The sequence below is a fragment of the Spermophilus citellus genome (assembly GCF_964194105.1).
Source record: "Spermophilus citellus genome assembly, chromosome: 2".
Classification (NCBI taxonomy): Eukaryota; Metazoa; Chordata; class Mammalia; order Rodentia; family Sciuridae; genus Spermophilus; species Spermophilus citellus.
This window is the reverse complement of record NC_138183.1, coordinates 70,289,735-70,310,567: the sequence shown is the minus strand read 5'-3', so window position 1 is coordinate 70,310,567 and position 20,833 is coordinate 70,289,735. Positions and strand designations below refer to the sequence as shown.

The window sequence follows — 20,833 nt, the reverse complement described above, 5'->3', positions numbered from 1 at the left end:
TATCAGCAAGACCCTGCCTCAAAATAAAAAGAAGGACTAGGGATGTAGCTCAGTGATAAAGCATCCCTGGGTTCAATCCCTAGTACCAAGAAGGAAGGAAGGAAGGGAGGAAGGGAGGGAGGGAGGAAGGAAGGAAGGAAGGAAGGCAGGCAACACAACATGGTTATTAGAGGGCTTGCATGAATACCTTGAATCTCTTTGACCAAGAATCAAGAGTGGAACTGGGTGGGGGGAGTCACAAAGGAAGATCATTGAGCTGGAAAAGACCACAGTTCCCCAAGTGCAGAAGTCACCAGTACAAGTCAGACAAGTAGTCAGAAACATTGCTAAAAAATGATCATAGAACAAGGAAAAGGGTAAGCAAATCTAGAGTTTACTGTCTCCTGCTTCCATAAAGCTGCCCACATGCCACCCCAATACACCAAGGAACCATCTGGAAAGGAAGGCAAGAAACAATAAAAGATTAGCTATTTACTTAAAAAAGAAAAACAAGGGCTGGGGATATAATTCAGTGGTAAAGTACTTGCCTAGCTTGAATGAGGTCCTGGGTTTGATCCCTAGAACCAATCAGAAAGCAAAAACAAACAAACAAAAATAAAAAAAATAAATAACCCTGAACTTTTTCCATATCCAAGAAGACAGATATAATTAATGACAGATCTAGAGTTAATGAAAAAGATTTTGTCAGTTGTAGAAAACAAATGAGCCACATGGATTTTGCACAACTGAATGTAGTTTGATAAATGTCTTACTCAATTATATGAAAAAAGAAAAAGAATCACCATAACTCTACCATGGTAGACATTCATTACATTTTGAAGGTATTTCTTTTCTACTTATTTGGCAAGTGCATAATTATTTAAATAGCTACAACACATATCATTCACATAATTTTATGTCTTGTTATTTGTAAAATCGCTTTTCCATGCTGTTATGTGGTCTTCTTAATTATCAATGTTAATAGATTCATAAGCTGTTAATCAAAATTCTTGCAATAGCAGATAATATAAAATGAGTAAGTAGCTTAAGGGAAAGGGAGATTTAATGGAAAAACTTGAGATAGCTTATGATATTAACAGAAACCAAACACATTTGTGGTTTTTTCCACATCAGAATTTTAATTTTTCTTTCTTTCTTTTTTTTCTTTTTCTTTTTTTTTTTTTTTTTGTACCAGGGATTGAATTCAGGTCATTAGACCACTGAGCCATATCCTCAGCCTTATTTTGTATTTTATTTAGAGACAGTGAGTTGCTTAGCACCTCACTTTTCTTTCTTTCTTTCTTTCTTTCTTTCTTTCTTTCTTTCTTTTCTTTTCTTTTCTTTTCTTTTCTTTTTTTTTTTCCTGAGGCTGGCTTTGAACTTGTGATCCTCTTGCCTCAGCCTCCTGAGCCACTAGGATTACAGGCATGTGCCACCGCGCTTGGCCCATATATTGGTTCTTGATTTTAGTTCTTGTGCTTGTTAAGGAAGTCAATTCCTAAGCCAATTTGGTGGGCCTACTTTTTCTTCTATTAGGCACAGGGTCTCTGTTCTAGTGCTACTTTGATCCACTTTGAGTTGAGTTTCTTGCAGGGTGAGAAACAGGGGTTTAATTTCATTTTGTTAGCACCATTTGTTGAAAAGGCTATCTTTTCTCCAGTGAATGTTTTTGGCACAGTTGTCTAGTATAAGATAATTGTATTTATGTGGGTTTGTCTTTGTGTCTTCTATCTTGTACCATCTAGATATATGTCTGTTTTGGTGCCAATACCATGCCAATTTTGTTATTGTGGCTCTGTAGTATTGTTTAAGTCCTGGTATTGTGATGCCTCCTGCTTCACTCTTCTTTCTAAGAATTGCTTTGGCTATTCTGGGTCTCTTTTTTCCAAGTGAATTTTATGATTGCTTTTTTTAGTTCTATGAAGAATGTCATTGGGATTTTAATAGGAATTGTATTCAATATGTATAACACTTTTGGTAATATGGCCATTTTGACAATATTAATTCTGCCTATCCAGGAGCATGGAGGGGCCTTTCCATCTTCTAAGGTCTTCTTCAATTTCTTTCTTTAGTGTTCTGTAGTTTTCATTGTAGAGATTTTTCATCTCTTTTGTTAGATTGATTCCCAAGATTTTTTGTTTTTGTTTTGTTGAGGGTATTATGAATGGGCATTTTTCCTAATTTCTCTTTCAGTCGGTTCATTACTGATGTAAATTAATACATTTGATTTATGGGTGTTGACTTTATATCCTGCTACTTTGCTGTATTCATTTATTAGTTTGAGAAGTTTTCTGGTGGAATTTTTTGGATCTTCTAAATATAGAATCATAACATCTGCAAATAGTGATAGTTTGAATTCTTCTTTTCCTATTTGTATCCCTTTAATTCTTTCTTTTGCCTAATTGCTCTGGCCAGTTTCAAGGACAATATTGAATAGAAGAGGGCATCCTTGTCTTGTTCCAGTTTTTAGAGGAAATGCTTTCAATTTTTCTCCATTTCGAATGATGCTGGCCTTGGATTTAGCATATATAGTTTTTACAATATTGAGGTATGTTCTTATTATCCCTAGTTTTTATAGTATTTTGAACATGAAGAGGTATTATATTTGTCAAATGCTTTTTCTGCATCTATTGAGATGATCATATGATTCTTATCTTTAATCTATTGATGTGATGAACTACATTTATTGATTTCCATATGTTGAACCAACCTTGAATCTCTGGAATGAACTACACTTGATCATGGTGCACTTTTTTTATGAGATTTGCCAGAATTTTATTGAGAATTTTTGCATCTATGTTCATCAGAGATGTTGGTCTGAAATTTTCTTTCCTTGATGTGTCTTTGTCTAGTTTTGGTATCAGAGACATATTAGCCTTATAGAATGAGTCTGGAAGGATTAGGTTGTATCTATTTTGCAATTTAAAGTTATGCAATTTAAAATTGTTTGTGTAGCAATTTCTTTGGATTTTTTTTCCTTACATAAGAAGGAAATTCATGTTTATTGTTTACCTGGATACCAGGTGCTTATCCATATTAGGTAATTTTCATTAGCCACATTTTCCAAGTGGGGAAGGTGAGGGTAAGAGAGTTAAATGGTTCACTGAAGGTAATTCACCTGCTAAGTGGCATTGACTTGAAAACCTGTATCTTTTTTTAAACTGGGGATTGAACCCAAAGGTGAGTATTTAACCACTAACCCATATCCCTAGACCTTTTTCTTTTCTTAATTTTGATACAGGGTCTCCCTAAGTTGCTTAAGGCCTCCCTAAGTTGCTAAGGATGGCCTCAAACTTGTTTGTGTTTAGCATATACAGCTAAACATATAGCATATATAGCTAATCCTGCCTCAGACTCCCCAGTCCCTAGGATTACAGGTGTGCACTGAAAAGCCTGGTAAAAAACTGTGTCTTGATTAAGATCAATGGATTAGAACACATTGCAAGGACCATACTTGGGATTTTTTTTTTCCTTTCTCCTTTCTTTCTTTCTTTTTTTTTTTTTTTTTAAAGACAGGATCTCAGCCAAGCACTATGGCACATGCCTGTAATCCCAGAAGCTTGGGAGGTTGAGACAGGAGAATCGCAAATTCAAATCCAGCCTCAGCAACTGCGAGGCACTAAGAAACTCAGCGAGACCCTGTCTCTATATAAATACAAAATAGGTCTGAGGATGTGGTTCAGTGGTTGAGTACGCCTGAGTTCATCCCCAGGACCAAAAAAAAAAAAAAAAATACAGGGGCTGGGACTATGGCTCAGTGGTAGAGCGCTCACCTAGCATGTGCGAGGCCCTGGGTTTGATCCTCAGCACTACGTATAAATAAATAAATAAATACAAATATTTTTTTAAAAAGACAGGATCTCACTAAACTCTTGGGCCCTGGCCTGGAACTTGTGATACTCCTACCTCAGCCTTCCAAATCACTGGTATTAGTCGTGCACCACTGCTCCTGGCTACCAAAGACCATACTTTTTAAAAGTATACAAAAATAGTTATAATATAAATAAATAAATAAATAAACAACAGATTTAAAAAAAAAACTATAGCTAAAGGATAAGAGAAAAATTCAAATGCCTTTTATTTCCTCCATGAGAGCAGCTTCTTTCTTCTCAGACTCGTGATCTGAAGTCTTCCCGACCCCTCGCAGGGGCCAATACTGTATTTTCCTGTCTCTACTTGCAAGAAAATAACTGGGCCTCCAGTGAGTATAATTGGTGCTAACAGTGATTTATTATGTACCTGGTTCTCCAGATTATCCTTCATATAGAGATTATTTTTCCTGAAAACAAAAAGGTATGGTCTTTTTTCCCTCATCAGGTTATAACAGGTTTGCAATCCGCTCCGTCAATACTAGAACCAGAATTTGACAGAGTTCCCTTAAGACAGAAAGAAACACAAGAAACACGTTCCATCTGGTAAATAATTGCTGGAGTTGCATTCTTGTGCATTCAGGCATGAGCTAAATTTTGTGCAGCATAAAGCTGTGAAAATGTCTAAGCCTAATGGTGCAATATGAGATAAGATCTACTTAGATTTATCATATACCCAATTGCAGCCTCCTGGAGTACTGGTGCATCTGAATGGCTCAAGTCACCCACAATCTGATGAGCTGAACAGATGCAAGATTTTTCCAAGATACTTGAGAAATCTCACACTTCAGTGTAAAGGTTTGAATGGATATGTGCAGCTCTCACTGTGTGAGATTGAAGGAGAATGTTTGCCAAGAAGGATGTTTTCAGAAGACCGGGGTCAAATGCTGTTTCAAGTTACATGCATGCTTCCAAGAAGGCATCTAAAAGTCTTCTATTGCTAGGCCCGGTAACGTAACGCATGCCTCTAATCCCAGCAATTTGGGAGGCTGATACTAGAGGATTGCAAATTCAAGGGTAATCAGTAATTTAGCGAGACCTTTACTCAGAATAAAAAAAATAATGACTGGAGATGTAGCTCAGTGACAAAGTGTCCCTAGGTTCAATCCCGAGTACCAGTAAATAAATCAACAAATTAAAAAATAAAAGCTTCTAACAACCTCATGCTGGAATGCTTATGCACAAGAAGAGTATTCAGTAGTAAAAAGGAAGCTACCAGAAGGATGTAAAGTAGTTAGTATGTAGCAGGTGACTCTAAATTGTGAATTTTCATCCAGGAGGAGCTATTTTAGTTTTCCACCAAGGAGACAGACTTCCTCATGAGCTCTCTGCCTCATCAAGCACAGAGATGTTGTGGAGAAAGACCCAGGAACTGAACTCAAATTAAGGACTCACTACTCAGATACCCTCGGGGGTTGGGCAGGTAAATTAAGTGTGTGAAACCATAAGGCCTTGAGCTGAACTGCAGAGGAGTGGAGAGGCACCCCTCCATCACCTCCTAAAGGCATTCAAAAATTTATACATATATGTATAAAGCATTGAATTGGCCAAAGAAAACACCTCTGGAAAGATCTGACCTGGGGGGGCTGGGGATGTGGCTCAAGCGGTAGTGCGCTCGCCTGGCATGCGTGCGGCCTGGGTTCGATCCTCAGCACCACATACCAACAAAGATGTTGTGTCCACCGAAAAAACTAAAAAATAAAAAATAAATAAAAAATAAATCCTTAGCACCACATAAAAATAAAGGTATTGCATCCAACTACAACAAAAAATAAATATTAAAAAAAAAGGATCTGGCCTGTTTATCAAGAGAACTTTTTTTTTTAGTTGTAGATAGACAGAATGTCTTTATTTTATTTGTTTGTTTTTATTCAGTGCCTCACACATGCGAGGCAAGTGCTGTGCCACTAAGCTACATCTCCAGCACCTTTCAGCCTTTTTGACTTCTGAGTTCTGTAATGTTGGACATAAAAAAAAAAAATTAATCACCTTTATCTATTGATCAAACACTTGCCTTAACCTCTGTGGTAGAAGGAAGCAGAGTTCAATAGAAGTATGAAATATCATCTCTACTCTCTAGGAATTCAAGAATACTTTGAGGGCTAGGGATGTAGCTCAGTGGTGGGGTGTTTGCTTACTATGCATAAGGCCTTGGTTTCAATCCCTAGCACTGCAAGAAGAAAAAAAGAAATTAAATGAAATATGATATGTCAAGAGCTTTGTAATGTTGTGAACAACCAATAAAAAAAATAAAAAATAAAAAAAAGAAATTAAATAAGATATTATCACCATATAAGGGTCCAAGGAGGTCTCTGCAGAGGTAAAAAAAAAGACTCCAAACATTCTAGACTAGGCAGCGGAAAAGAATTTAAGATTAAGTCAGGTTTTAACAAAGAGAGGAAGAGTTTTATTAGCAAGTGAAAGGTGAAGATATACACTCTCAGAGCGGACTGCAGGCAATCTCAAGAGTGAGATGCCCACCCGGCTTGAAGTAAAGTTTTTTTAGGGTACACAATTAGGTGGACTATGTATGATCAAAAGGGGCTGCATTTCACTCGGGATTGAAAATACCACACAAAATCGTATTTTCCCATTGGGGTCTGGTCTGGTATGTAGGTTTCAGTCCACATCAACTTTGTTGGCACTGATGATTGGGTGATTGGGTCAGAGCATCAGAAACAAGCCTTCAAAGTTAATGGCCTCTTTCTATTGAGGTCTTCTTTATCTTTTGCTGCATTCCAGAAAACTTATAGGGAACTGAAGAGTTACCAAGTAATTCATGGCCGTGGGCTCTTTTTGGTCCTTTAGGCCCCTTTGGCTGGCTCACAAGTTGTTTATGAGTTGTTTGTTCTATAGTTTGATGATTATTTTTCTTTGAGGGGCTAAGTGTTCTCTCTGTATCCCTAAATTTCTCTTCCTATGCTCACAGGAAAGCACCTAACAATGACAGGCAGTAGGCCTGAAGGCCAGGGGAAGCATTAATAAGCTTTGTCCAGATGGCTCTGGAAGGAATTGTGGAAGGAGGAAGGCTTGAAAGGATGAATGTTCAAGTTCAAGTCCATGGAGTGTAGATTTCTTAGATGGTAATAATACAAAAACCCCAAGGTGGAGGAGGGGCTCAGACTTGGCTCCCTGTGAACCCCCCAATTTCTTCCCTATACACTAAAACTGGTCTCCAGTTACCTATTCTGTTCTGAGCCTCCTCCTCAGCCTTTGGAACGCTCCCTTAATTAGGAACTAAAAGCTTTTTTAGGGCCCCAGTTCCCCTAGACGGGCTATACCTTCTGTCAGAGCCCTTTGAGCTCCCCCTGCATATGCCTGCCTGGTCCATACCTCAGCTCTCTGCCTGTTTGGAAACTTATCAGCATGTTAATTGGGCTTCCTCTAGGACAGTTAACTTTGATGCTAAACCATCAAGGCAAATGAATTCAATGGTCAAGTGAAGAGGGTAATTCTGAACACTTAAGGATCAGAAATGATTTTGAATGTGTCTTTCAAAGTACATGCGGTTGCCTTTGATGGTATACTGATTGCCATCAATAGCTTACTGCCACTAATTGCCTACACCAGCCTGAATCAGTGCTGAACCAGCTAGGCAGGCCCACACTTGCCTCCTTAAACAGTCTCTAAACTAGGGTCCATTATTATCCCTTCTTTAGAGGTGAACAAACTGAGTCTCAGAGGGTTAAATAACATACTTAGAGTCATACAGTTGGCAGAGGGGTGCCGATTCAAGCCCAAGTCCTCTGTCTGCAGAAACTGACTGCAGCCATCACAGTCATTAATCATTACAGAATACAGCTTCATGTTATTGTACTTTTTTGTGTGTGGGGGTGGGGGTGGGGGTGGTACTCAGGATTGAACTCAAGTGCACTCAAACACTGAGCCACATCCCCAGCCCTATTTTGTATTTTATTTAGAGACAGGATCTCACTGAGTTTTAATGCTTCACTTTTTTAATATTTAGTTTTTAGTTATAAGTGGACACAATGTCTTTATTTTATATTTATGTGGTGCTGAGGATCTAACCCAGTGCCCCATGCAGGCTAGGCGAGCGCTCTACCTCTGAGCCACAATCTCAGTCCTTAATGCCTCACTTTTGCTGAGGCTGGCTTTGAACTCCAGATCCTCCTGTCTCAGCCTCCTGAACACTGGGATTACAGGCGTGCACCGCCATGGCTGTCTATTGTACTGTTCCTGTGGATGTGTAAAAACATATGTATGCAACTGTCCAGAGTTATCTGCTGGCCTGTCAGTGAATGTAAGCTTCCCCTCTCAAACAAAACACCCATTTGATGTGTCAATTTGTGTCAGTGGCTCTTCAAATAGTGCAGCATGTTCAAAACATGTGAATCACCTGGGCCACTAAAAAGAGCAAAACAAAAACCAATGCTGCCTCACCTACCCCCACCCCCACAGAGATTTGGATGTAATGTGTTTGGATTTGAATCTGACTTTAGAATGCTCCAAGAGCTCCCCAGATGATCCTAATGTGCAAGGAGGACAGAACACAGGTGAGACTGGGAGCTAAGAGTGAAAGCATGGGGCTGAATGTTACCGCAGAATAGTTATGGTACCTGTGTGAACCTGAGTCTTCTCACCTGTAAAATGGGAATTATAGAAGTGCATACATCATGGGGATCATGTGAGGATTACCTTAATGAAAACAATGGAATAATAATGATGTAGTTCCTAGTCCCACCTCTAAAAGCCTCCTTGATCCATAATAAAATTAAAGAGTACAGTTTCCCAGGCAAAACACAGTGGTTACCTGAGAAAATGTGTATTCCCTGTTTTCTGCTCATATCTCTGGACCCCACAGGGTATATAGGAGGGACCTGGGCATCACAGCTTAGCAACACAGAACTGTAGAGTATTGGTTGTTTCCACTCCTGATCCTGGGGCAGAGGAGGAGCTATGGTTCACTGTCTCCATCACCAGAGAATATCATACCACCTATCACTAGCCCAGAAGAGATCAGAGGTCCACATTCAAAGTATGGTTTCTACTGGATGTGTATCACTTTCACATCATTATAAACTCAAAAATTCATAAGTCAAACTATCTGTGAACAATTCAATGATTTTAAATATATTTGCGAGGCAACCCTCACAACAGTCTGGTTTTAGAATACTTTTATCATCTCAAAAAGATCTCTTATGCCTTTTTGTGGTTACAGAGACTTCAGCTGAGTGGTTGTGGGAGATTTGAGTGTTGCTTTTGGCAGAGCCTGTTTGCAGTAGGGATGTCGGAAGCCTGGAGGTCTGTGGACATCACATAGAACCTGAGAATAAAGCACAGTGCAGAAGACAGAGTCAAGAGACAGAGAGAAACCAAGTCTGGAGGTTACTAGGTAAGGTTCTGAACAGACTGAATGTGACCTTTTAGGTACAGGAGCCAAGAAGTTATCCTTTGTCTTCAGACAATTTGACTTGGGTTTTCCAAGTCAAAATTTATTGATCACATTCTAAGGACTAGAATTGAAACCTTTATTAATCAGATATTAAGCTAGAGGGTCCATCTCCAGAGCTGTTATAATTATAGAATTATTGTATGACCATAGAGGCAATTTACAAATGAAGATTCAACCCTGCGGAGGTAAATTGATGACTCAGGATATTCAAGAAAATCTGGAAAAGTCCTTAATTTCGTGTAACCATGAATTTCCCCCTCAAATTATCACCATCATCCTCATTGCCATTACCTCCTATAAAATAATCACTATGTGCCAGATCCTATGCTAAGTATTTTGCAAATATTAGCTCATTTTAGCATCACAACTGCCCTACAGGATAGGTACTATTATTTTCACAGAATAGAAAACTGAGATCTAAAGAGGTTAAGTAATTTCTCCAAGGTAATTTGTATAACACTCTCAACCAGTGCATTGTGCTACCTCCAATAAATAAAAATTAACCAAACCTTAGCTTCTAACTGGAGTTCCATTGGTCTTTCATCCGGAGATACTGTCTTTTCCTGAACTCTTATTTTGTTCATTATAAAAGTTTAAAGCAAATAGGAACCCCAGCTCTTTTCCATATTCTAAGACTCTTTAATTACATACACAATTTTTACCTGGATGATTTCAAAAAGTCCTAAATGTTTGTGCTTCTGGCAGCTTAGTTCTGCCCTTTTCGACACATAGTATAAGTAAGATCTGATTGCAACAAGTCTTATTTTTAAGCCTTTTTATGATGAAAAACTAGATGACTGCACCGCCTTACAAACATTAACTGATCTTTAATATAGTGCAATAATAATGAACTATATTAATAATGATATCATAATAATATTATAATTTAATATGAAATTTTACATATCAGTTGACTGACAAAAAAAAGTAGGACAGGTAAGTGAACAGCTTGCTTTACTGAAACAAAACATACAGGTGCTAAAAGTGACATAAATCTGACTTCTCGGATTTTCTTGAAATTAACTGAAACATGTGAAGGGCTTCAACACTCTGAAACACTACATGAATGTAACGTCCTACATTCTTGTTATTTTTCTCAGTTGATCCTTCCCTAAGCCGTGTGGTTGAACAGGGATTATCAGGAGAATAAGTACTGTTGTTTCTAAGGCAGTGACACTGAAGGCTTTTGCTTTTATATAGAATGACATGGGGAAAGTGGTCCTTTAGATAATTCAGCTGATGAATATATACAATGGTTGGGAGTGGGATGGGAACTGTAGGCAAGGAAAACAGCTGAGAAGGCCACTCTTGCAAATACCTCAAACCTATTTATTTAACATAGGGGGTCTACACCATGATTTAAGAGTGACTTGGAGGGCTGGAGTTGTAGCTCTGCATCACATAAAAATAAAATAAAGGTATTGTGTTGATCTACAACTAAAATAATTTTTTTTAAGTGACTTGGATCCAACTTGTTCCAGGTTCTAAGGTCAAATTCTATGGGTTATGAACAGGTCACTAGAAACAACTGTGCAAAAGAGAATGACAAGCAACTTTGGAAAACAAGAGTCTGATCATGCCAGAGGGTGGGAGTGGGGACTGGAGAAACCAGTGGTGGAACCTGGCGAATGATCAGGCACATCTGCTCATTCCTCATCTGAGGCAGATAGTCTAGAGCAGGGCTGACCAAACCCTCTGCCAGAGATGTTTTGCTGGAGAAGGTGGCTGCTGTCCACAAGAGTATGGTCATAGCCAGTTTTATCTTTAAAATTATTGTGAAGAACATGCCCATAACCCATCATTACTCAGGAGGCCGAGGCAGGAGGGACTCAAGTTGAAGGCCAGCCTCAGCAACTTAGTGGGACCCTGTCTCAAAAAAAAAAAAAAAAGAAAAAAAAGAAAAGAAATAAAAAGAAAAAGAAAGAAAGAAAGAAAAAGAAAAAAGAGAAGGAATGAGGATGTAGCTCAGTGAATGAGGCCCTAAGTTCAACCACTCAGTACCACACACCAAAAAAAGTAAAAATAAAAATAAAAAACTTGTGAAATTTATATATCATTCTCTCTAAGAAATGGTGTAATGGTGCCTACTTTGGGGTTAGAATCAGGGAAAGTCTCTGTATCAGGCAAGATATTAAGGTGTCATACATATAATTGTCCCTTAACATTCACAGGGATTGGTTGGTTCCAATAGCCTTTCCCACCAAGAATACCAAAATTTTAGGATGTTCAAGAATTTTATATAAAATGAGGTAATATGTGCATAGAACCTACATACATTTTCTATATTAATCATCTTTCCTGTATTTTAAATTATCTATCGATTACTTGATAGCTAATACAATGCAAATGCTCTGTAAATAGTTGTCATACTGTACTATTCAGAGAATAATGATGGGAAGACTATGTACTGTACATGTTCAGTACATCTGTAATTATTTTCAATCCTTGGTTGAATCCACAGATGAGAAACCCATGGATATAGAAAGTATATTTTTTTTAGTTTTAGATGGACACAATATCTTTATTTTACATTTATGTGTGGCTGAGGATCAAACTCAGTGCTTTGTGCATGCTAGGCAAGCGCTCTACCACTGAGCCACAATCCCAGCCCTAGAAACTGGATTTTGACAGTAGATTTTTTCCACCTTGTGTCCAACAGTTTGTTGTTCATTCGTGCTTATAAGAGGGAAAAAAGAAACAAACCAAAATTTTCATTTACCCTCAGATTTATTCCAAGTTGGGAGATAGAAAAATCTGGATTCGAGCCCTGTTTTTTCCACTTACAAGTTGCTTCGATGGCAAAGGGACAGTTAGAATAACATCCTTCCTGTACCATTCACAGAGTTATGGGGAGAATGAATAAGTCCATACATTTGAAGAATGATGCATACCTACAGCATAAATTGTTATGGTCTTGTAAGAGGGAAGTGACAATGACAACTGCCACTGTCATTTGAGGTCAGGGTGCACTATTGCTGCTGTCAACATCTGTAATCTCAGCATTTTAAGTTAAATAGCATTAGAATAACATAGCTCCTATGTCCATAATTTGCAAACCACAGATTATGAAATAAGAGTCTGTATGTCATGTCTTAACAGCAGAACAAGAGTGCAGAGTGTGAAACTTTTCAAAGCATGGGGTCTGGGAGCAGACATCTTGTTTTCTCAGAACTGAAGTCAAAATCTTAACTGCCATAGAGAAAGGGAAGCTTTTCCAGCTTTAATTGTTCATCTGTGTCAGAAAGTCCAGTATCCCTGAGATAGGAACCACTGCAATATGAAGGGAGTGATAGGTTCTCCCAAAGAAGATTGTTGCTTAATTTAGATGACTTACCCTGGTCATCGGGTGTAAACTTTTGTTTCCCAGATTAATGCTTCACAGCACCAAGACGTTTCAGTAATGATTCATCATAAACCCAGCATTCTCCATCTTCATGGAATAACCTTGTCTCCCACTGAATTTCCTTCTCCTTCCTTTCTCGGGTTTCTGTTCTTTGTCTTTCTTCAAGTCTGTGCTTTGCTTCGGTTGCTGCATCAATGTCTCTGATTTTTAAATTGAAAGTGACATCCTTCCAAAGGCTGCAGGACTCATATTCATTCTGATCTTCCAACTTCCTCACTTTCTTCTTGATTATAGGCAACTTCTTGGTATCTACAAAGACCGTATTTCCCCTGTTGCATATTTTGCATACATTACACCATCCCATTCCCCTTCAATTAAGCAAAAAGAATTCTTGTCATTTGGATAAAAAAATCTCAGCAGTAATTCTGTGTTTCTTGCTTCCATAGAAAGGTTTAGTGTGGAAGATGATATTTGCACTATAACTAGCTTTGGAACAATTAATATTGCATTCTCCTCTTAGTTACATCCAGGGTACTGTGAGGATAGATCTTCCATAACCATTGGGGAATGTGAGAATGTAATGCTCATCATAGCCTAGACATGAGACACAGCCTTGCCCTATGTCGTGCACCCCAATGGACATCCCAAGGAATTTTGATTTAGTCCAGATATGAGCATTGAATTGGATTTTATCTTTAAAACCTTCAGCATAAAAGGCTGAAATGGGTGGATGATGGAAGCCTGCTCAGCCACGAATGTCACACTGTTTTTGGAAACCCAGGGAACTGGTCCTTTTGAAACGAGCTCTGTGTTCTCTTCAGTGTCATTTGAAGAGACATTCAATGTCCAGTGATACTGAAAGATCTCACCCAAAATGGGATTGAATGGCTTTTTTGACAACTGATCCTTTCCTTCCTACATGAAAGGCCGAGAGGAACCATTTCACAACCTGAACCATCTGATCCCTGGGATCTTTCTGGTCACTAATGCTCACAAACAGGTCCGGACATGCAAAAACGTCTGCATGCATTTCTAAAAGAGATCTTCTTTCAAGAATAAATGTTGGAAGAACTACCTTAATAAGATCCATTCTGAGCCTAACCTGTGACAAGAGGTGCATGATAACACTCTTGTGCTCCTCCACTTCTACCACGCGGCCTGCGCAGTGGTTTCATTAATGAGGTTCTGGCATTCAGTTAGTTAGAAGAGATCAAAATAAAACACACAGACAGTACCTTATTTTAATGCTAGGTCCAAGACGGCTCGGTCTCCCTGTTTCCCTGCCTCCAGCCGCTCAGCAGGGCAGCGAGGATTACTCTGGGCTAGCAGGAGAGAGAGAGAGAGAGAGAGCGAACACGCCGGGGATCAGCCTTTTATTTGGGGGAAACAAGAGATTCAGGGGAGAATTCCATCCAATGAAGGTTGAGGGGGGGCTGCACTCCAAGGTCAGGGTCAGTGATTGGGTCTCCAGGGTCAGTGGTTACGCACACCCCCACACGGATGGGCTCTCTCATCAGGAAAGGGTCGGGATAACTCCGACACAGCCAGAGTGCCTCAGGCCCTTAACGGGAGTCACCCAATCACGTGTCAGAATGGCTCCCCACATATTCCCCCTTTCTATTCTTAACAATGAGGCGGCGGTTCACTCTCTGGAGTCCCCGGATTCTTGATTGGAAGACTCGCCATCCTATAGTTACAATACAAAAGAGAATTAACAGCAAAGAGAATAATCCAATAAGGTACCAAGCGGAGTGCTTAAGAATATTTTCAGGGTTGAATCCATTTAATTTCTTCAATATTTGGTTAGCCAAAGAAGAAGGATCTGAAAAATCAGCTCTATTATTCTGAATGTCTTGGATATGGTGATGAAGTTCCAGAATATCCAAGCTATTATTACTATTTTGTCAAATACCTAATAAATGGTTTTTAACTTTCTCCCAATCCCAGAGAGAAGCATTGTACTTGGCAGCTGTAACACATACATACTTATAATTAGCATGGCATTTAAGCCTTTCCTTAAATTTTAAGGCTGAAAGTTCATTACCAATGTTAATAACAGTCGCCTCTAAGGCGTTTAACTTAGTCTCAATCCTTTCATCAATATTTACTTGATTACGCAGAGCCTTGGAAGTATTTTGAGCTAAATTATTAAGAAATTTTGCATGCTGAATATTCTGAGACAATGTCAGAGATGCAGAGACGGTTGAGGCAATAAATGAGACCAGTGCTAGGACACCAACAATTATGACTCCAATAGCACGTTTAGGTCTTGTTAGCTGGGCATGAATTTGTTGCAAAACTTGTAAACCAGCATCAGCATACCATGGCTCTGAAATATTAGCAGGTAATAAAACAAAAGAGGGCTGATGAAGTATCAGCACTCCTTTTCCTCCATTATACCTAGAAATACAATTGGTTAGGTTGCACTTATTACAAGTAACAAAATATCTATCATCTATCCATCTAACTTTTACATTTCCAATAATTAAAACATAAGGAGATTGGACACAGGCTCTTAGGCCATAGCAAGATCCCTCTTTACAGTTCTTGCCGACAAATTTTGGTAAAGGTTTGTCTGTAAAATGTAAATATTCTGAGGCAGCAATTAAACGCCAAATATCTTTTTGAATACCTCCTTCACTATAAGTCAAAATATTACTAACAAATCCTGTAGGTGTCATAGCAGAATTTCTTCGTAATTGTCTCTTATCAATTTTTGGAGACCAGTCTAAAATATACCCACTAGCTTTAGACACCTTATGTTGTACAGGAAAGGTATTTACACAATCCATCCATTTAGGAAAGGTGCCAATTTCAATTATAGAACTATTTGGACAGTGGGGTACTGGTGGAGGTTTTGCAGAAATGACTGGCTTGTTATGGGAAAGTCCCATCTTAATTATTGATCTAGTATTAGGTTTTAAGTCTCCATAAATAGAATTATTTGTCAGTCTAGGTTTACCAATCGCTGTCTTTTCTTCAAATGATACTTTCAGACAGCCAGCATGTTTATCATGTGACCAACATAAAGGTAATTGGGCACTGTAGCCAGAATAATTAAATCTAGTCACATGATTGGGAGTAATATGAGTATCTGTAAATCCTCCCATCATGAATGAGTCATTAGTAAATACTGGAATAGATTCTCCAGTCCACACAGCTGGGTGTACCAGGGGTGGATCTGGGAAATATGTCCAATAAGTGTCTACTTGATTCCCTTTTACCTGACAGCCCAGTAGGGCAATTACTGTCGCTACCATCAAGACTGGTGTCCTGTTCTTTCCTAGGCGTCGAAGTATTTGGGAAGCCTGGGTTGTCAATTTCTTCACATCTTTCCACGAAATCAGCTTCTCGGCTGGTTCAATCTGGTCTTTCTTCATCTTTTTCCGATATCTCCTCCTTCTGGGTTGTGGCTCCTCCGTGTCTATCCTCAGTCGCTTGAGTCTGGGTTCTATCTCCTCCATGTCTGATAGCACGTTCAGGCACCCAGATAGGACGAAAAGCACCTTCTGGAAAAATACAAGCATGCCCTCGGCCCCATGATATTACCGGATCTGGGCCCTTCCACTGACCAGTCTGTAAATCTTTCCACAGAACTCTGCCTAATGGGCCTGTCACCGAGGGAGGCATTTGCCTCTCAGCAGCAGTGTGACCTTCTGTGTCACAGTTTAAAAAATTTAAAACAAATAAGGCATGATTAAGGCTATTTTGGGGAGTCATTATCTTATTCCCCCTTTTTAATTTTTGTAATTGAAGTTTAATAGATAAATGAGCTCGTTCTACAATGGCTTGACCTTGGGGGTTATAAGGAATTCCTGTTTTATGATTAATTTGAAACTCTTGGCAAAATTGTTGAAAAGCAGAGCTTACATAAGCTGGAGCATTATCTGTTTTAATCTGCATAGGACACCCTAAAACGGAAAAAGCTGCTAAGCAATGAGAAATTACATGTTGAGTATTTTCCTTAGTACGTGCTGTGGCAAAAATAAATCTAGAATAAGTGTCCACTATGACATGCACATAACATTGCTTACCAAATTGAGGAATATGAGTTACATCCATTTGCCATATTTGATTTGGTTTTAAACCACGGGGATTTACCCCTGATGGCAGAGATGGAGTGTAAATAACACACTTAGGGCATTGGCTTACAATCTGACGAGCCTGTTCTCTGGTAATACTAAATTTTTTACGTAAGCTAGAAGCATTTTGATGATGCAAGGAATGGGAAGCTAGGGCACAGTCATATGAAGACATCTGTTGACAAAAAGCTACTAATTTATCAATATTATCATTACCTGCAACCAAAGGTCCAGGGAGGCTAGAATGTGCTCGGATATGTCCAATAAAACATGGGTACTTCCTCATTAGCACTGTCTTTTGTAAATTATGAAATAATTCAAATAACTCCTGTGATGAAGTAAACCCAATAACTGAGGTTTCAATATTTTTGGTAACTCTGACTGCATATAAGCTGTCAGAATAGATATTAATAGGCTCATTTGAAAAATAATCTAAGGCAAAAATCAGAGCTTGGAGCTCTGCCCTTTGAGCTGAAGTATAAGAAGTTTGTATTACCTCTGTGTGAACACGGCTGAAGAAACCTGCCTTACCAGAGTTGGAACCATCTGTGAACACCGATAAAGCTCCCTCTATTGGATGGGAAAGTACAATCTTTGGAAAAATAAGTGATGTTAATGATGCAAATTGTACAATCTTATCACGAGGATAATGGCTATCTATCTGGCCAGGGAAATCTGCAAAAGCTATCTGCCATGAGGTAGAAGTTTGAAAAAGCCAATTAGTTTGTTGAACAGAAAATGGAATAATTATGATATCAGGCTCAGATCCAATTAATTGTAAAATTCTAGTTCTACCCTTAATTACTAATTGAGCTGTAGAATCATGAAAAGGAATTAATGTTTTTTGAGGGGAATGAGATAAGTAGATCCATTCAATAACTCCTAATCTTTGCCATATGGCTCCTGTTGGGGTATGCTCAGTTGGAAATATTAATAAATACATTATTTCTTTAGGATCTATTCTAGTAAGCTGTGCATTTTTAATTGCAATTTCCACTTTCCTTAAGGCTGTTTTGGCCTCCAAAGTTAGTTGACGTGGAGAGGTTGGAGAAGGATTTCCTTGTAATATCTGAAATAAAGGACTTAACTCAGAAGTAGTTAACTTTAAGGATGGTCTTAGCCAGTTAATATCTCCTAATAGTTTTTGAAAATCATTAAGGGTACGTAACTCCTTAACTCTTATCTGAAGATTTTGAGGACGGATTGTACTCCCTTGAATTATCTGACCTAGATATTGAAAAGGAGATACCTTTTGAATTTTTTGAGGAGCTATACTTAAACCCATAGTTGTAAGTGAGGTCTCTAACTGAGTAAAAATTTCTGAAAGTACTTCTGAATTAGCATGGGCCAATAATATATCATCCATAAAATGAATAATGTATGCATCAGGGAAGCTATTTCTAATGGGATCTATTGCCTGATCAACATATTTTTGACACAGGGTAGGGCTATTACGCATTCCCTGAGGAAGGACTTTCCAGCAGTATCTTTTAACAGGTTCCTTAAAATTAACTGCTGGGACAGTGAAAGCAAATTTTTCACAATCTTTAGGATGTAACCTTATAGAGAAAAAACAGTCTTTTAAATCTATTACCATCAAGCTATAATCTAAAGGAATGGCTGTGGGGGAGGGAAGTCCTGGCTGTAATGATCCCATAGGCTGAATTATCTCTCTTAAAAGCCTTGAAAATCATTAGGGGTTTGTACGGAAACTGTGGTTTCGCTCCGGTAAAATTAAAGATGGCGGCCCCCATGGTCGGCATGGAAACTGTTTGTTTTGCTCCGGTAAATCTAAAGATGGCGGCCCCCATGGCCGGCGCGATGACGTCACACTGTGCGACCGTTCTTGGAATTCCCGGGCTCCCGCCAGGAGGAAATGCCGGCGGCAGCGAGAAAGCGGGCTGATCCGCGCCGTTTGAATCCTCCGCATGGGGCTGCAAGTCTAAGTTCACATTTCTAACCTTGGTCCCTAGTGCTTTTGTTCTCAAGGGAAAGGTAATTAACTTAGCCTCAGGCTGATTTTCCATTTGAATAGACTTAACAGCTCCTTGAATGGCTTTTATAAGGTCTTCAGGGGGTCGGGAACTCTGGCCTATATTTTTAAAAAGATAAACTTTTTTTCTTTTTAATTTCTCCCAAGTAAGTAAATTTGGAGACTCTTGGTCACAAAACCAAGGACAATATTCACCTACAATCTTTAAGAATTGCAATAACTGAGTTTTCTTTATTTGTTTTCCTTTCTGATTAATTATACTGTCTAAAATAGTTAGATACATTTCCTTATCCGAAGAAGTAGAATTTCCCATTTTAAGTAAATTAACGTCTCTTTCCTTCAATATCTCCCGGTACTTTTGTGACTCAAATGTCACTTTTTCCTTTCTCTTATCTTATTTCTTATTTTCCTTATCCTCTTTATTACTTTTGTGACCCAAATGTCACCTCTTTCTTTTCTTTATTCTTTATTCCTTACTTTCCTTTATTTTCTCTTTATTTCTTTTCCTTATCTTCCTTTTTATTTTTTCCCTTAATCTTTTTAGCGCGCGCTCCCACTCAATCTAACTAATTCAGAATGCCCCACGTTGGGCGCCAATTCTACCACGCGGCCTGCGCAGTGGTTTCATTAATGAGGTTCTGGCATTCAGTTAGTTAGAAGAGATCAAAATAAAACACACAGACAGTACCTTATTTTAATGCTAGGTCCGAGACGGCTTGGTCTCCCTGTTTCCCTGCCTCCAGCCGCTCAGCAGGGCAGCGAGGATTACTCTGGGCTAGCAGGAGAGAGAGAGAGAGAGAGAGCGAACACGCCGGGGATCAGCCTTTTATTTGGGGGAAACAAGAGATTCAGGGGAGAATTCCATCCAATGAAGGTTGAGGGGGGGCTGCACTCCAAGGTCAGGGTCAGTGATTGGGTCTCCAGGGTCAGTGGTTACGCACACCCCCACACGGATGGGCTCTCTCATCAGGAAAGGGTCGGGATAACTCCGACACAGCCAGAGTGCCTCAGGCCCTTAACGGGAGTCACCCAATCACGTGTCAGAATGGCTCCCCACATCCACTGACCTGCCTCCCCGTCATCGTCTCTATCATCATGTGAATCAAAAAGGTCAGCATCACTTATACCATTGGACATGGAATAATTCAGTGATTCTGTGGTATCTGGGCACTTTAGGCTATTTCCCGAACTGCTGTGGGTCAAGACTGAGGCAGAACCAAAAGAATCTATTAAGCACTTTGGGGATGAGCCACTCTGATGGAATTCATCAGCATCATAGAATTCATCTTCATTGCTAGAGTAAGAAAACTCTGGGACTGTATTTGGAGACAAGTTGACATGACTTGGAGAAGTTAGACTGCTACGAGGTGGTGAATGCCCACTGCCTGTACTATTTGGTGTTGGAGTCTGATGATGTCCCAAGGTAGCTAATACAGGTCCAACGGGTAAGGAAGACGGCCGCTGCTCTGACTTACACAACTGAGCTGGTTCTGGAGGTAAGACAGTCTGGGAAGGCATTGTACTGATTACAGGTTCCCAGGGACTGGGTTGACGTATTGCATCTACAGGATTAATAGTACTTTTAGCGGATCTGCATCAACACAATTCAGTGTTTAATAGATTCTACCATGCTATTTGTTGTTTCTTTGAGAGTTTCAATTTTCTTTTTCTGTTCATCATCTTTACAGTTTTGAAGCTTGTCATCAAAAAGCTTTAGTTGTTCTATCAAGATTTGTAGATAAGCATCTGCTTCTGTTATTTTGTTGTCAAAGTCTTGGACACTAGGAACAAATCCTGAATCCAAACCCCCACAGGACAGCGAGAAGGAGGCAGGGGAACGACATTGGTGCCTCAGGCCTTTGCCAGGGCAGGCAGCAGGGACCACGGAGACTCAGGGTGGGGACTAGCCCCTCTCCCAGACCCTCGGGGTCTACTCACTTCACAAGTGGCCAGCAAGAAAGCTATTTGCTGAGGCCCCTGCCCTCGGTGCCTCCTGGGGCGGGGGGCCTGCTCCTGCGCACCCCTCTTCTACTCCCTTGATCAGATCCTGGTGGTGCAGGAGGCCCAGCCACAAGTTCAGCCCGTCCCCGGGGCCTACAGTAATGATTATTAAAAGGGGAGTATTGTGGAACATGGAGGACTTAGAGTCAGCAT

At 39.5% G+C, this 20,833-nt stretch overlaps 1 long non-coding RNA gene and 1 pseudogene across 2 annotated transcripts in view; both read right to left on the bottom strand.

The window, feature by feature from the left end:
• The window catches only part of LOC308641148, a 438,634-nt gene that overhangs the window by 234,221 nt on the left and 183,580 nt on the right, over positions 1 to 20,833 (bottom strand). The window lies entirely within an intron of this gene.
• On the bottom strand, positions 12,346 to 20,511 carry LOC308642896 (oxysterol-binding protein-related protein 9-like; annotated as a pseudogene). Its single transcript has 2 exons — positions 19,717 to 20,511; positions 12,346 to 13,750 (listed from the first exon to the last, which is right to left on the bottom strand). The product of its transcript is annotated as an oxysterol-binding protein-related protein 9-like (transcript).